At 39.4% G+C, this 17200-nt stretch overlaps 1 protein-coding gene across 1 annotated transcript in view; it reads right to left on the reverse strand.

Annotated features, from left to right (window-relative positions):
- LOC6033604 (cadherin-related tumor suppressor) overlaps positions 1-17200 on the reverse strand; it is a 165205-nt gene that overhangs the window by 83130 nt on the left and 64875 nt on the right. The gene's annotated exons all lie outside the window — the stretch shown is intronic.

Genomic DNA, 17200 nt, shown 5'->3' on the forward strand with positions numbered 1-17200 from the left:
GAGAAGTTTTCTCTTCAATTTTGAACTTCGGAAAGAGCTTTCAATTTGAATCTCAGTCAAGAATTCATCGACTTTACGTTGCGAATAAAACTACGTGATATGAGCTTAGTTAGTACCAAGCCAATATCTTGACCTTTTTACTTTCTAAAGACAGCCAAAGTCAAAGTGCAGCTTATTTTTGGTTATCTTGGAGAATTTCCCATGTCGCCTTAAAAATGCGCATCAATACTTCCCGTCTTCCAAATCCAAACACTCGGATGTCCGTCATAGAGTTGATAACGTCATGATTCGAATTCCCGGATGCTTCGAAACCCGGACGTTTTGTCAATTGTTTTATCAATTATTTGGATATAAGGTCGCATTAAGAATGTCAAAACTGTGTTATTTCATGAATTCTAACAACAACTTTCATTTAAAGTTTGTTTGAACGCTGTAGTTAATGCCAAAACAATTATATCAAATTAAATTATAAGTTTACCAAAAATGTGAAACATTTCACTGAAATATTTCATAGGCGTCCGATGCACCAGAAAGACAAAGCAGTAATTTTCGGTTCTGAATTTCTTAAATTCCAGCAAAATATTGATTGTTTTGATGTTAACAGCTTATTAGAGACCTAAAGAATGCCATTCACTAACATTTCAGTCCAAAATTGTGCGGTACATAAGCAAAATCTAGTGTCCGGAATTCGAAGGAAAAGTGTCCGGATTTCGAATAAGCTTTTATCAGTGTCCGGGATTCGAAGCACAACAAGTCATTTTAATTTTAAAATTCTGATGAATAATTGTTCCAAAGGACATATTTTGCATGCATTCTCTTAAAACTGACTGTTTATACTACATCCTGATGATACTTCTACATTTCCAACATGTTACATAATTTTTTGCCAGGTTTAACAAAAATGATATGCTACTAAGTGTCCTGATTTCGAATCATGCCGTTATATTCCTCGAATAATTTTATTGCTTAAATTCTAGGTAATTATAAACCTACTAAATTACTCTATAAAAAAATCCGAGTATTTCCAAATAACCTACCAACGCGAATGGCTTAGAAACACCGCTCGCAAAAGTTAGTCAATTTCATAATCGACTGCTGTGAATTTAATTTAACAAAAATGTAATTTTATCTAGGTCTGCTCTTTTTATACTGGTTCACCTTCTCTAAACTCGCGATGAACGGAGAAGAAACCCCAGCGTTGAAACAGAAGAAAGAACTTTTTCACGTCAATTAATCAATCACATTATCATTTCTCTCTCTCTCGTGGTGTGGTGGCTGGTCTCGGCCACCGGCATATTGGTTGAATGAGACGGAATGAGAAGGATCTGGTGGAGAGCGGACTTCAAGAGCTTGATTTTTTTTTTCGGTTCCGTTGATGAACGTTGACTCCTGGTGATCTAGGATTACGGGGGGAAGATGTGAGGAAAAAACGTTGGGAATTTCGATTGGCATCTCTCAGGTGGTGCTGGAGCGATCATCTTGGGATGGGTACAGCTATGATACGGCTGAAGGTTAGAAGATTCGAAATTTACTGATTCGAAGATTCCAGGGTTGATACTTTGTCGTTGTCTGCAGTTCGGACGGCAGGAAACGCTACTAACACCGCGTGTAACAGCCGGTGCACTAAACCAAACATAATTATAGTAATATAAAGTGATCGCGCGCTATCGAAAACAGCGATCAGAGCAGGCTTTGACGATTGATTCGCGCGCGCGCACGCTCGGTCCAAGATCGGCGTCAGATCTTCACGGAGACCAGGTTTCTGGTGTGAGTGTCAGTCCCTTTGGGGTGGTGATTGAATGCTGCCGGAATCCATCACTTTACGGACCCTGGAGAGTGCAAGAGAGAGATTGGCACTACCACTTACTTATATTAAATTAATCTAGCCCCTTAAATTAATGAATCGCGCGTACGGCACTGATAAAATCATCTCGCGCAAGGGAGGAAAAGCCCCTTTGGGGGTTCAACTAGGGAGAACGAGACTTCTGGTGTCTGGTAATGAGCCGTTTGCACCGACAAAACTCCACTATGGTCTCATTATGTACTTCTGATCGCATGATCGCCGATTGGATTACAGAGACTTTGCGCGCGAACAGCTGAGCCGCCGAGTTTTGGTCCCCACCGGGCAAATGAGTCATCTGTATATAATTAGGGTGCGCGGGGTTGATTCTGCTTGGTTTGGCCCTGGAGGCCAACGCCATCCCGTCATTCCGAGAGGTCACCGCTCAATTGTGGTCGCTTCATGTCTCAAAACACACAGTTGATTGCAATTAAATTAGCGACCACGCGGTGGGACTCCGATATCAAGATATACCCGCCAGCTAAGCCAGTCCCAGTGCGCGCTTAATCGGCATGAAGAATGCATTCTGTTTTTTGTGTTCACCTCCAAAGGAAGTTTGTTTGCGCAAAAAACGACTAAGTGGCGCAGATAAGTTGCATCCGGCACACCAATTGATGCAAAGCCAGTTCGATTGCCGATGGGCAAAATTAAACATTCTACCTCAACTCTTGCATGTCGGGAAAATTTCACATACAATTTCCAGACTTTCCGCATAATTGAGGGGTATCGGACGCGAACTGCATGTTCCGATCATAAATTGCATTGTAATTGATATTAAATGACCTGCACTGGACGTCGTCCAGTAAGCCACCCTACTCGACCCTCTAATTCGAATGCCCTCACCACCGAGATTCACATCTGACACTTGGAATTGCGCGATCCTCGGTGGCGATGGCAGTCGGTGAAAAGCAATTACCAGCCATCGAGACCCCGTCGGATTACGTAATCCAGAGGCCTAAACGACTGACAAGCCAGAGACCGACCGACGCGAAGAAACCAACAAAAAGCTTAAACCCTTCTGAATGAACGATTGATGGTCTGGTATTTTACCCCCCTCCTCCCCACAGTTGGTCGCTCTCTGTGTCGGCATCGATATCTATTCAATTTAATTTGATCCGTATGACACGATCCACTTTTTGCGCGCGACGGACGGACGGATGCCGCCGCCGCCGTACGACATGGGGCTCCCACTCTAAGAGGGGTCGATTTAGATTCCAGTTTCGGTACGCGCGTCGCGCGGTGATTGAGGAAACCAGTTTGGTGTCCCGATCCGGTGGCGGCGGTGCAGTTAGTAAGTCACTTTGGACGGTGGCAGTCTGGAGTGGCGACCCCGAAGACGACGCGTAAATGGCGCGGATTGTTTCTTTAAAGTGGTCCCCTCTTGTTTTGCTGGTGTGGGGACAATACAGAGTTCCCACGAACTGTGAAGTGATTTGCTGTATAGAATGAGAGTATAACATGAGGAGTTTGAAAATCATTACTTTGAATGAGAATAACAAGACTAAGCTAGTACTAAGCTCGCGATCATAGAACATATTTAAAACCATCCTTTAGAAAGTGGCACTCCAATATACCCGAACCAGTGAAATTTGATGAGTTATTTTGAGCATAAATCATTTCATTTCGGGCCTTAATTAATCCACAAGTGGTACATCATCATATTTACTGAATTTCTTCTTCAAGTCAGATTTCATGATTGATTACCAGAAGCTTCTTAAAAGTAAAGTACACCCACACCAATAATTGCTGCAAAGTGATGAATTCTCAAGGTGATGACATTGAATTGCAGCACTACTGTAAATGGATGACTAGTTGAGCAGCTGTTTACATGTTAGATCCACTTTTTCCCTGCCAGCGAGACATTTATAAGAGAGTGCAAGAGCCAAAAAATGGCCTTAACTTGAAACTTAAAAAATAATTTGTTGATCTTTTTAATTTAAGAAAAATACTGTTTTATTTACAAAGTTATAACTAGATCAAAGATTTTTTTCTTATTCGAGAATTTTAAAGAAAGTTAAATTTTATGTCTTCTAAAACACATTAAAAAATCCTAGAAATCATTTTTTATGACAAAATTGATTTTAAAAATCAACAATAAAAATCATTTTGTTTCATTCATTTCATCTCAAGACTCCAAAACGATTAAAACATCCTTCAAAAGAAACAGATTTTTAATTTTTTATAAGACATTTTAGAATGGACAGGCGCAAAATTTGTAAGTAGGACGATATGGACAAACTGACGATGCAAAATGGCTTTTGTAGTACAACCCCTTCCAGAAGTGTTTTTTTTTTCTTTTATAATTAAAAGTCAGAAATGGTGATGGTTTGAAAATTCTGTGTCAAAGAACCCGATATAATGGCATGCTCAGAATCCCAAAAAAACGTATTTTAGATCGCCATCTCCGCCATTTTTCATTATTCGATTGTAGAAAAAAAATAAGGACATGTAATTTTAAGGGAAATTATCCCCTGGACTATCGACAGTGGTGACCACAAACTGGCAATAACAAATAAAATGATTAAAACTAAACAGAAAAGAATAAATTTTAGGAGATTTGTCGTATTGGTCATGTGCAACATAACCACGGGGATTTGTATTATTATTTTTTCAATGTCATTTTTTTCTGGGGTCAACTTTGGTTGTGTTTCTTACTAACATTTCCTCTAAACCTATTATGTGAAAAAAAAAGTATGCAGCAATTTTTGTAGTGTAACACAATATGCCTCTAAGCTTTTTTTTACAATTTAAATGATAATGGTAGCGTTCTATAGTAGAAAATGTGAAAAACATGCAAATAATTGAAAAAGTGACTGAAAATACTAGATGGGCAAAAGGTAATGACTGGAGGTGGTAGAGTAAATCAAATACTATCAGAAACAAACATAAACTAAACAAGATAAATGCAAATAAAAATGCTATATAAAACAAGAGAATAAAAGTTTTCGGTACAAAATTTGCTCAAAATTGCTTCCTGATCAGGGGAATAATAAAAATATTAGAAAAAACTTGCAGTTAAAGAAAATATTATTAGCGAATTTTAAGATCAAACCCCATCTAGTAGAGGTGGGGTTAGCTTTTAGAGAGTTATTAAAAAAATGTTATTCACTTCATCAACTAGCTGATTTAATAAATGCCTCGTATTTGTGGCCGACAAATTGGGCTTAACCTCCTACTGCTAGTCAACACGTGGCCAACCGAGATTTTTGGCTGCTGTTTTCCGTAGGCGTTCGACGAATTTGTCAAATCCCTCGTTTCGCATGAAAGCGAGACGACAAAACCACGGCCTGAGACCGAACAATCCTAATCTTAATTACTCGAAGCGTTTCTATACAGTCGTTTTTCTTATTTTTTACGTTTATTGTTATGATTCTCATATATAACACCAGCGGACAACGCCATTATCATTATCTTTCGCTTTTAATATTTTCTACTTTTTCCCGAGGAAGGTTCTTCCTCGGAGGAACACACTCGCAGCATTCCAGCATCCAGCTTCTGAGGGGCTCAGGTTTCACTCGCTGCTGCCTGCTACTCTCCGTCACGGTGTGTGTACTATGTGCCTCGGGAACGACTGCAGCATGTGAGTCAAGCTTCCAAGGGGACGTAGATCCATAACGAGCTTTTATAATGCCCCTCTCCCCCCCTCATTTGTGGAGGTCTTTGCGGCTTAAGCATCATCACACATAAGCCGGGGCCGAGCTGAGAATCCCAGCTCCAGCTTCTATCACGATCTCGGTCCATAGGTCTCTTGTTATTAAAATGAACAAAATCTGCCAGAGCCAAGAACCCAATCTGGTCGCCGTCAAAAAGCATTATTCGACAGCACCAGAACGAGTTTTATCGTCGCACAGTCGTTGAAAAAGAGCAGAACGCGAGCGCCCGCGCCCGCAAAAATCGGCCAGATAAAATAAATATTGAGCTTTTCTATGGCCATATAAAAATATATCGATACCAATAAACTTATTTCATATTTATTCTATTGGAAATGTCGACAGCCGACTCCGCTCCACTCTTGGCAGGCCGAGCTGCGGTGTGCAATAAATTAGCGAAAAATGTGCGGCTAATCCGGTAGGAGAGTTGAGTTTGTCGACGGCTTAAGCCAACGACATCAATGTCTATGGGTAATGTTTGTAGAACTGGCATGTAAGACAACTGGTCCCCAGAACCACTTAGCCGCGTCGAGGGGTAGCCGTTTTGGTAGCCGCGCATTTAGAGCACGCGGTAGCGCACATACTACAAATTGGTTGCGCAGATGTCGAAACAAGAAATGTGTGTGTTGTGTTGTTTGCTACATTCCAGCCAAACGTACTCGCTGTGTAATATCTTCCAGAGAGCTTTGAATTTTTATTGATGAACCGTGTTCAAACTCAACCTTGTGCTAGATTGGTGATTTCATCCTAGAACCTCAGTCCCGACTTTTAAACATTCCGAGCAGTAATAATCTAGAAGCAACGAAACCCCCAACCTGACACCCCCTTAACGAATCCCTCCGCCAGCAAAACAGTGATAATCTCAATTGGTCACGGACCAACGACGACGACGACGACGGCGTTTGCTACCGGTGACATGGACACATCGTCTAATTATTCTACTTATTAATGCCCCCAGAGAAACAGACCGTACGCAAATCCACCTCTTCCCAGCATCCTCCTTCTCCTCCTCCGGGATAAAACAACAACAACAAAAAAGTGTAGATCTCGGTGACGGTTGGCATGGTTTGGTGGCGACTCTGGCGCAACATTCCTGCGCAAGATTTTGCACAAGATAGTCCGGAGGTCCGGCAGTCGGTACACACCGACCAACTTCGGGGGGCCAACTTGTGTGCAAAAGGCAGCAAACGCGGGGAAACCCGAGTAGGGAAGGGCTAATAAAATGAAATGTGAGCATGCGAGAAGAGAGTTGAGGGTTTTGGATTTGGGGGACGTGGTGAGGTTCAAGAGGTTGTTCTGGGGAGAATTGAGAGGAAGATGTGTGTGATAAGGACACGCACCAACACTTGGGTTCGGTGCTTTGGGGTCCCGAATGCAGAAATGGACACAATTGAAATCAGGAGTTATATGTAATTCTTTATATTTAGCTAGGGTGATTTGTTTTGCATTCATTTGATTTAATTTTCTGCAATTTTGCATGTTGCCTTCCGAAAGTATGGGGAAAATAGCTATTAGATTATATTTTGTTAAAACTTGTAACCTGAAAAATTAAAATAATTAATTGTAATTGACATGAAAATTAAAACTCAAACCTTTTGACAATTGAGTATATTTTTTTTTTTTTGTTATTTGGCATAAACATAAATCGATATTAAAATTAAATTTTGCTTTGAAAAAATATTTGCAATCGTTAGAAGACAGTACTATTACTTGGTACTACAGCTAATTAAAATTATTTTTTCATGAGTAAGGAGATCATGAGCACTTTTTTAGGATTTAGCTCTATTTGTTTTGGAAAATAAATTCTTGAAAACATTCGAGAAAGAATGTTGGTTGTTTGATCGGATTTCGGAATTCGAAGGTTTTGATCTCTTTTAGTCGAATACACTTTTATTATCTTCCCACCTCAAAATATTTTCAAAAAAATCTAGGGGAGTAGTTCTCTAGATTTTCGCAAATTATTTCGCGATTTTCATTTTTTTTTCATATTCCGACGAAACTTTGTCTATATATTACCTAAGCCAAAAGAAGAAATTTTGCATCATTAGTTTTTCCATACAAGGCTCCATACAATCTTGCGGGCTGGTCATAAAGGTTGAAAATTATAATAAGGACTATTCAGGCAAAAACAGTCAAACTCTCAAAAAATACCATATTCTTTATTTAACTTTTTCACTTGAAGTTAAATTCTCGAAATAAGTATTTTTTAGTTTTAGATTAGATATTTTATATATTTTTATAGGAAATTATCTGATATGTTTTATAGGATTCAAAAAAAAAAACATTTGAGCCATAGTGCATATTAAATTTGCAATCGAAAACTACTCCAGCGAATTGTTGAAAAGGTGCACCGTTTTGGAGTTTCAGTCACTTTAAAATAGTAATTTTCTGAAATTTTGACATTTTTCGTCTAAAAAAAATCTTTTAATAACAAATCCAACCCTGTATTTTTTGAAAGACTAGAAAATTTCCTACCTTTCTATCTGAGACTTTGGAAATCAGACAATTTATTTCTGAGATATAGCCTCACAAAGAAAATCGAGTCTATGACAATGATTTTTTCTAACTTTCATCTAATAAGCCTGTAATTTTCTATCGTCAGTTGAAAAAACTATTTGTTCGATTTTCGATTTTGAAAAGTTAGTAGAATTTTGGGATCTTCTCAATAAAAATAATTTTAAAATTTTGTGATTAATAAGCTTCAACAACTTGAATAAAATTTTATAAAGTGTATGTATTTGAAAGTGTTTTATTTTGTCATTGTACTTCCAAAGTGCTTGGCACAACTTGACTTTCTCAGGTTACCTCCAGTTCAACTTGCTCGCGTTGAATTTTGTCCAAGATAATATAATATTTATGCATTGAAGATTGAAGCAATAATTTTAAAATATCCTCATGATTCACGGAGTCCATATTGTCAATTTTTGACTTGCAAAAAAAGCAGAAAATTGCATTCAAAATAAACTAATACCAGTAAACATAATTGTTTGTTTATTTTGAAACAATCAGATGTTACCATTTGTTTATGCCGCTCAATAGTAGACAAATCAAATGATTTAATTCTTTAGAAAGAGTAAAAGATTAAATGAGATTAAATACTTTTCTTCGATTATTCCAATTTTATTATTTTTAGTTAAGCTCTGAAGGAAAGCATTTTTTTTAAAGTGATAGTTATTAATCAGGAAAGTTGTAAAAAATCTAATTGAATTCTAATTTTGAAACCTCCCCCTGCTCGGGCCAGCCCCATCTGTGTACCATTGCAGGTTTGATTTAGGTGGCATTTGACCACGGAGTGGATGCGACTGCCGCAGCAGCAACAACCTTAGCCAGTAGAAGCAGCTGAGCTGGAGAGCAAAGCGTTTCGGGAGAGAAGAAGGGAAAAGATGCATTGTGATGCATCACCCTCGTTTCCCCCAGCATCATCATCTTAAGGAGAGCTGGGAGCGGGGAAGGAGCAAACGCATGGTGGTTGAGCCCGGAGTTGGGCTGGTATGTCGAGCGAATTAATGAAGCATGTTGATGAACCTGAAAATTAAAGCAAATTTAAATAAATTAAATAATCACATAAAATTTATTATCAGCGCTTTGCGCTGCTGCGAGGTTTGCACTTTTTTGTCTGTCTGGGTGAGGAGGGTTCGTCGTATTCAGGTCCCCAGGATGAAGGGATACAAATGATCACACACGCCGGAATGCTGATGACGGCAGCGACTTAAGGGACGAGGATCAGGGATGATGATGACGCGATCTGCGTGCCGACAATACGTCGAGAACGTGCGTGACTGAGTACAAATTTACGTCCACCGACTGTCAACGGCGGGGCCAGCCGGAGGAATCTGACAGCAGGAATTGCTGCAGGTCTTGGAGATGGAGAGAAAAAAATCCGGCCTCGGCGTGTGTGATGCTGTCACACACGGGAGAGAGACGCAAAAGGATTATTACCGACATTCCGTTGGATTCCGTCTGCGCGGTGTCCATTCTCGCGGATCGTGATCCTTCCGTCTCGAGTTTCAAAAATTAAATTGTAGAATATTTAATTATTAATTATGGAATTAATTTTAACCTGATTTTCGTCTTCTCCCTCGAAAGTCGCGAAGCAGAAGCGAAGGAGGTCCGAAAAGGTTCCCGAGAGAGGGGAATATTAAGGAAGCAGATTATTTAGAGTTCTCTTTCTGTTGCGAACCTTCTACTCCGGCCAAGTCTTCCTCCTACGGGAGTCCAAGTCCAGCGCGGCGGTTGTTAGGTTTTATCGCTAATGGTGATATAATTTTGCTGCTTCTGTACACTGCGCAAACTCTGGGGCACTCTTCGAGAGAGAGAGAGAGGGTGGGTTGGAAGTCCAGCGCGATCAACAAAGTATGGCAATTTAGAATGCAGCAGCAGCAGCGGTTTAGCTCAGTGTTTTCTGTTTTAAATCAACAGCAGACACATGTGTCGAATAAGGCCTGCAGCGAGAGAAGGGAGCGACTTGGTCGACTTTTTTCCGAGGTCCCGCTTTGTACTACTGTTCACACCTTCTCCCTGGACCAAAACCGGGGAAGATGGCGTTTTGTGTGCACTGCTTTCGAGCACTGTTGGTGGACTCCGTAACGGTAGCAGACACTTGTATGTGGCTAATTCGTCGTTTAGCTTCGTTTATGCAATTTGAGCAACTTCCAGGACTTAATTCTTATAAATTACCAAAATTTAAAAACTTGTAGAAAGATGTAATATTTATTAATAAAGTTATTTGATTCATTTGAGTTACACGCTAGATTAAAATAATTAACACAAAGGAAATAAAATTTTTATATACATCAAGGCCGCAATTGAAAAATCGCTAGCCCTAATCATCAAACGTAACTTTTAATCTATCTTTTCAGTTTCAGGAATTAATTTATTACAACTGAGTTATCATAATTTATAATAAACAAAATGTGAAAATAAAATAAATAGTTGAAACAGTTCTACAACACTCTTCATGAGATTAGCTCAGTCTAGCTTAGTTATTATTATTTTTATTATTATTTTTATTTGACACCGAGCATAAAGGTTGAAGAATTTTTGTTAGTGAGCCTAAAATCTCAAAGATTCAATTTCAGGCATTGAAAAACAATCAAAAGATATTAAACTTGTTCCGGATTCCTGGGTGATTCCCATGAATGCATACGCTAATTTTGCTTCCGGGAAAGTTTAACCGGAAAATTATACATCCCAACTCCAGCATATTTTCATTTATTTATTTGTGCTTGATGTCTAGAAAATTGCAAAAGTTTCATTTCTCCAAGGTGTAACCTCAATTTCCCCGGAGCTACATCTGCTAGTAACTTTGGATCCTTGTGCAAATTCCCCCCTCAAACCGTGGCCTGGCCCATTTCAAATTCATTAGAAGCAGTTGTTCCGCGGCAATCAACTGCACCGACTGCGCGAATCTCGGTCACGGAACGTGTGCACTGCACACACACACACGTCCGGAGATTGTTTGAGGCTATAATTTCGCGCAACATTGCGTCCCCGCGCCGCGTAATCGTCGCAACGGCAACATCCGCGAGGGGGAAGCCACCTGGGGAAAATATGTCCCATAAAAATAAACACTAAACTAGCCGGGCTGCGGCAAAGCGTCGTCGACGACGACGACCATTTTTATGGCTTTCGGGATCAGGAAAAATCGCATCCCAGTCGAGATAGTCGCGCGGATCCCGCGGAGAATGGGAACCTTTCGCGGAAGTTTTCCCCCAAAGGCGTTCCTCATTAAGAGAGGGGGGTTTCGAGAAGAGATGTGTGGAACGCGCCACGGTTTTACGACACCCCGGACCACTTCTGCTACGACGACGACGATTCTTCCAAGTCATTCATCACCAGCGGCCCCGGCTTAAACCCCGTTGACGTTGTTGGCCACTCCTCGTTTAATGACTTTGCCGCGGATGATGCCGGCGACGCATTCGCAGTAATTTTGGCCACAGTGTGCAGTACCCTGCCCTGCCAAGTATGCTATAATTTAGAACTCGTCACTTTTGCATGCCGAGCTTAAGCCGGGGGTCCGAAAATGCTATCTACCTCCTCCGCCTACCCACAGAGGGTACTGACAAGCGGGGGGTAATGACTGGCCCCCGGGACTGATGACTGACCAAGTGGACACGGAACGATCCCACTCTGATGCCGGTAAAGACCACAAGATCTGTGCGGAGGAGAGCGGTTAGATAATCGTAAACGGGTGGTGATGGTGATGGGTTTCCAGCAAAGTGCTGTCATAATCGTGGAAGAGGAGTTTATTTTTCGCAACACCACGAAACGACACGGGCGGACGACCCTTGTTCGAGAGTTTGTTTGGCGCTGACGAGAGAGATAATCAAACAAGCCAAGGTGCCACCATCAGCCGCGTTGAGCTGAGCTTGTGGTTACAAAAGCTGAATGGTGGGAATCAAAAGTTTAGCATAATTAAATGGTTTATGTTTGAAGACGTCGTGCTGCGCCAAATGGTGTCCAGTTTGAACTGCCTAATCAGATTAAGTATCACAATAAGCAGCATTTTATAATTTATGCTTTACAATTTTGATCAACTGTGGTTTTTTAAACCACTTTTCATAATCTTTTACTTTGCTGGTCATTTCCAGGACTTTGGAAGGCTGTAAATTAACCAGCAAATTTTTCTTCGAAGACATTAACTTTAGCTGGCATGAAAAAATAATTTTTAAAATAATCGCCTTTCTTAAATTTACCCGAAACTTCTCAACATAAAGGCGCTTACGTCATCGTAAGCAATGCTTTGAAGCAAAGCGTCTTAACGTTTTTGAGCATGAGCATGAGCATGAGAGACCACCCATGGTTGCCCCTCCGTTGCTGAACAGAACCGTAATATCCTTTCAGCACTACTGATCATAGACTTCGACTATCAAGTGGTATTTCCCTTATCAACAGCATGTATGAATGCGCTGAAAAGATAAAACACCATGATTGCTAAAACTAGATCAGTTGCAAATAGGTCACAGTAATTTGCCACCAACGGCGCCCTCCATGTCAGTTTGTAGATTTTAAGGGCAGGTTGCTACTAGGGCAGCTGATTTACTCTGTGCTTACACCCCACAAGCGCCAGGAACCTGAAAATTTGTTAGTAGGATAGGGTGCTTGGTCAGGATTCATCATAGAGGATGATGATGCGACCCAAAATCATAGTGTTTGTTGAAAGGTATTATTTTTTATTCTCAAGGCAAGCAATCGGATGCTGCGGATGAGACATGTCCCGTTTATCTGTTGTTAAATTTTGAATGAAGTGGTTTTATCTTAGACAGCCGGCTGTGGAAAGATAAAACCAAAACGATATGTAATTAGAGGGTAAAATATTAACCTCAGTAAGTTCATTTGGAGCGGTTTACATACTTGATTATCAAATTAAACGTATGGCGTACGATCGGGATAGTCTGCGATGCTATAGAAATGGCGTGAATAATCACGTTGAAATAATACTTATCACCTTCCCTTACGAGCTGCGATGCTAAGGAAAGGTCTAGTCACGTGTACTAGAAATTCTAGCGGATAACACGAAAACACTACAAAATGAAACAAAATTTTATATATCGTGACATCGTGAAACAAAAAAAAAACAAAATCAATGAACGGTTTTGATAACGCGTCGATGACCAAATTTCTATAATTAACGTATTTTGACTGCAAAATACCCTAAATCTTACAAAAACCCGTCACGAAAAAAAATCCAAGCAAAGCGTCTTAACATTTACATTATTTTTTCAGCGAGGCAACTAAATTACCAAAATGGCATAAATTACCTAAATGACCAATTACGAATTAAATTTCCAAAATTACCAAAACTACAAAAATGACTAAAATGACCAGTATGACCAAAATGACCAAAATATCCAAAATGACCAAAATGACTATAATGATCATACTGACCAAAATGACCAAAATGACCAAAATGATCAAAATGATCAAAATGATCAAAATAACCAAAATAATCAAAATGATCAAAATTATCAAAATTATCAAAATTATCAAAATTATCAAAATTATCAAAATTATCAAAATTATCAAAATTATCAAAATTATCAAAATTATCAAAATTATCAAAATTATCAAAATGATCAAAATGATTAAAATGATCAAAATGACCATAATGATCAAAATGAACAAAATGATCAAAATGATCAAAATGATCAAAATGACCATAATGATTAAAATGAACAAAATTACCAAATGTAACAAAATGATCAAATGACCAACATGACCAAAATGACTAAATGACCAAAATGACCAAAATAATCAAAATGATCAAAATGATCAAAATAACCAAAATAATCAAAATGATCAAAATGATCAAAATTATCAAAATTATCAAAATGATCAAAATGATCAAAATGATCAAAATGACCATAATGATTAAAATGAACAAAATTACCAAATTTAACAAAATGATCAAAATGACCAAAATGACCAAAATGACCAAAATGACTAAATGACCAAAATGACCAAAATAATCAAAATGATCAAAATGATCAAAATAACCAAAATAATCCAAATGATCAAAATTATCAAAATGATCAAAATTATCAAAATGATCAAAATTATCAAAATGATCAAAATGATCAAAATGATCAAAATGATCAAAATGACCATAATGATTAAAATGAACAAAATTACCAAATTTAACAAAATGATCAAAATGATCAAAATGACCAAAATGACCAAAATGCCTAAATGACCAAAATGACCAAAATGACTAAATGACCAAATGACCAAAATGACCAAAATGGTCCAAATTTTTTTTAATTAACATTGCCAAATCGAATTAAACGATTAATCTGATTTTTCAGAGTTTTTTGCATTTTTTTATTTTTTTTAATATTGATTATTTTAGATGTATTGCTGGTTGCTCCAAAAAGTTAAATAACTGTATAATTTTATCAATCAATAAAAAATAAATAAATAATTAAATATAAGAACAAATTTTAAACTATATGTTTCATTCTGTTTACAGGTCAGCAAAATCCTTTTCATCCTTGGTAAGTACATTTCTTGGAAAATATTTACTGAAGTGATAAATCCGATGCATCAAAAACGTGCACCCCAAAGTCCAATTTCGTCGGAAACTTACTCAAACAAACCCAAAAAAATGATCATCCTTATCGGCAATATAAAACGACTTCCAGAGAACTTTTTTTTCGCTCAACCCAAACCAGATGTTGCTGGAACTTGTGGTGTTCGTGCGTGTACCAACTCGACCACGAAAACCCAACAGCCAACACCCCCTCAAAAACTGTCACCACACGAAATTCTGGTGCGCGCCCCGTTTTTGATATATTTGAAAGTGGAGGAAAGCCTTTACCTGTAATAAATTTGACCAACGCAGCAGCAATGCTTGTAAGATAAAAGAAGAGCAAATAATGAACATCAGCCCCGAAAGGTAAACTCCGGGAAACAGTCATCAAAAAAAGTGCACTCGCACTGTGGGAGGGAGATTCGACGGGGAGGTTGGGGTCCAAACTGGCAGAGAATGCAGTTTTTTTTTTATTGTTTTCTCGAGCGATGTTCAAGTGGGGGGGGGAGAGGGGAGATGTCCAGGTGCGATGATGAAGCGTTTAAGGATCGTTTGATAAACTGATGTCCCAAGAGCAGGACGAAGGAGAAGGAGAGGGAGGGATCTCTTTTACGAGCTTCTCAAAAAGGGCAAAGAAGAAAGAACGAGTGAGATTTCATTTCTTTTTTCGGGGATTTATTTCCCCCTGAGCCGAAATCTGCGCGCGCGAATCTCTTTCTTTCTCGCACTCATCTCACTCTTTTGACAGGCGTGAGTGAGTTTTGAGCCGGAGGAAGCGGGGAGAGAAAAATGAGAGTGTTGGTTTTTATTTCCTGCACTTTTCACGTCTTTTGACGTTTATTATACGACTGTCAACGAGGGCGCGTATCAAAACCCGACCCCAGCATCCAATGAGCTGTGAGTTTGAGCTGAGCTTGATGGGGAGGTTGAGGAGGCTGTGGTGAAAGGAACGACCCAGGAAGGGTCTATTAACATTTTATTCGCTTTTCTCGTTTGAATTTTTGCGCACCATTAAATTACACAACACACACTTAAGCCATGTCGCTCGGCCGGTTTATGTGTTGTTGGCTCTTTTTTTAGTCTGCGACTTATTGTGGGATTTAGTTGGACGGGGGCAGGGTTGACGAGGCGGTACATTTTTGAATAAATAACTTTTTTAATTTCTGTAATTTTACTCATAACTTTTGACAGAGTTGCCAGATTTGAACAGTACAAAAAATTACAAAAAGTCAATCATTGCACGCAGTATTGTCAACCCTGTCCCGCTCGTTTAGTGTGTGCTCTGCACTTAAATCAAATTTCCGCTCAAGATTAGTTTGTGGACGGATTTCGTCGTTTCGTCAGCCCCAGAAAGTGTGGCAAGCTGGCGTTGACGTTGACTAAATGGTTCAACTAAAAGCTTTCAACGCCACATACATACGTGCTGCCCACAGTTCTTTTTTGTTTTCATCTAGATGGACCATGTCGGAATGGGATCGATGGTCGAGAGCTGGATGCTGCGCAATCGGGCCAAAATGCATAAAACACTTTCGCAGCTTCAAAAGTCGTCGCTGTCGCTGTTGTGGCGGCGGCCTGGTGAGTGATGAACGTCAAACCTGGTCGCGTAAACACTAAAATTTTGTACTCTGGCCGTGGACCCCTGCTTGTGTTCGCCTGAAAAGTGCCCGAACAAAGTCACGACGACGACGTCGACAGCCAGAACATGGCCAGCGCGCGCGGCTTTGGTTGGCGCACAGTAAAATTTTCGCCCAAAGCAACAATATGATCATAAATTTTAATGTAGCAAGGGAGGAAAAATAATACTTAAATTTTAACTCTGACAGTTTTACAACTACTTTTCTTCTCCTTCTCTAAATACTCGGGCCTTATTATTGGTGCTATTATTGTTGTTATTGGCTTCCACGGGGCGAGAGATATACAGCGCAATAAAAAAGGATGCTTAAAACTGGAGTCCGGCCCGATGACGATGATGATGGTTCTTGATGTACTTTGCGTTTGACGATATGATAATCTGTAAATGACCAGCGAGCGACTTTTCCTCCAACTTGGTATGCAAAAGATGACTTGCTCTAATGTTGCCGGGAGGGCTTTCTTGCTAACTTTCCTGTTTCCCCTCCAGTACTATTGCAGTTAACGCATTCGTGAGATGGTCAATTGTAAACGATCCCTTCTTCCTTCTGTTTATGGGGCTAGAAATGGGTTGTACTGTTAGCATAATGTCGCTGTTGCTCTCGAGGGGATGATTGTGGTTCCGGACGTTTGTTAGGTTATTATTGATGACTGGTTGAAGGTTTTGCGGAATTCCTGGAGGGGGTTCGTCGCTTGCTGTTAAATTCGTTTGTTTTCCCTCCCTAATGGCTGTCAATATAAATATTATGTCTACTGTTGTGAACTATATATTATGATGTCATTGGACTAGGATGAGGCGGAATCTATATTTCTAGTTTAAATTTGAATTTTTTGTTAAAACACAAAAAAATGACAAATAATTTGCAATCTTTTAATTATCGTTAACAAAATCGACGCAAACAGATATCATAAACGTCTTGTGTCCCTCTAATCAATTTATAAGCAGCCGGAGCTGGACAATTATCACACATACATGACGAAATCCAGTCTGCAACCCGCTAAGATCACCATCTCCATGCGAATGCGAATGCCCCTGTTTGCATAAATGTCCCC

This window comes from Culex quinquefasciatus, chromosome 2, assembly GCF_015732765.1.
Source record: "Culex quinquefasciatus strain JHB chromosome 2, VPISU_Cqui_1.0_pri_paternal, whole genome shotgun sequence".
Taxonomy (NCBI): domain Eukaryota; kingdom Metazoa; phylum Arthropoda; class Insecta; order Diptera; family Culicidae; genus Culex; species Culex quinquefasciatus.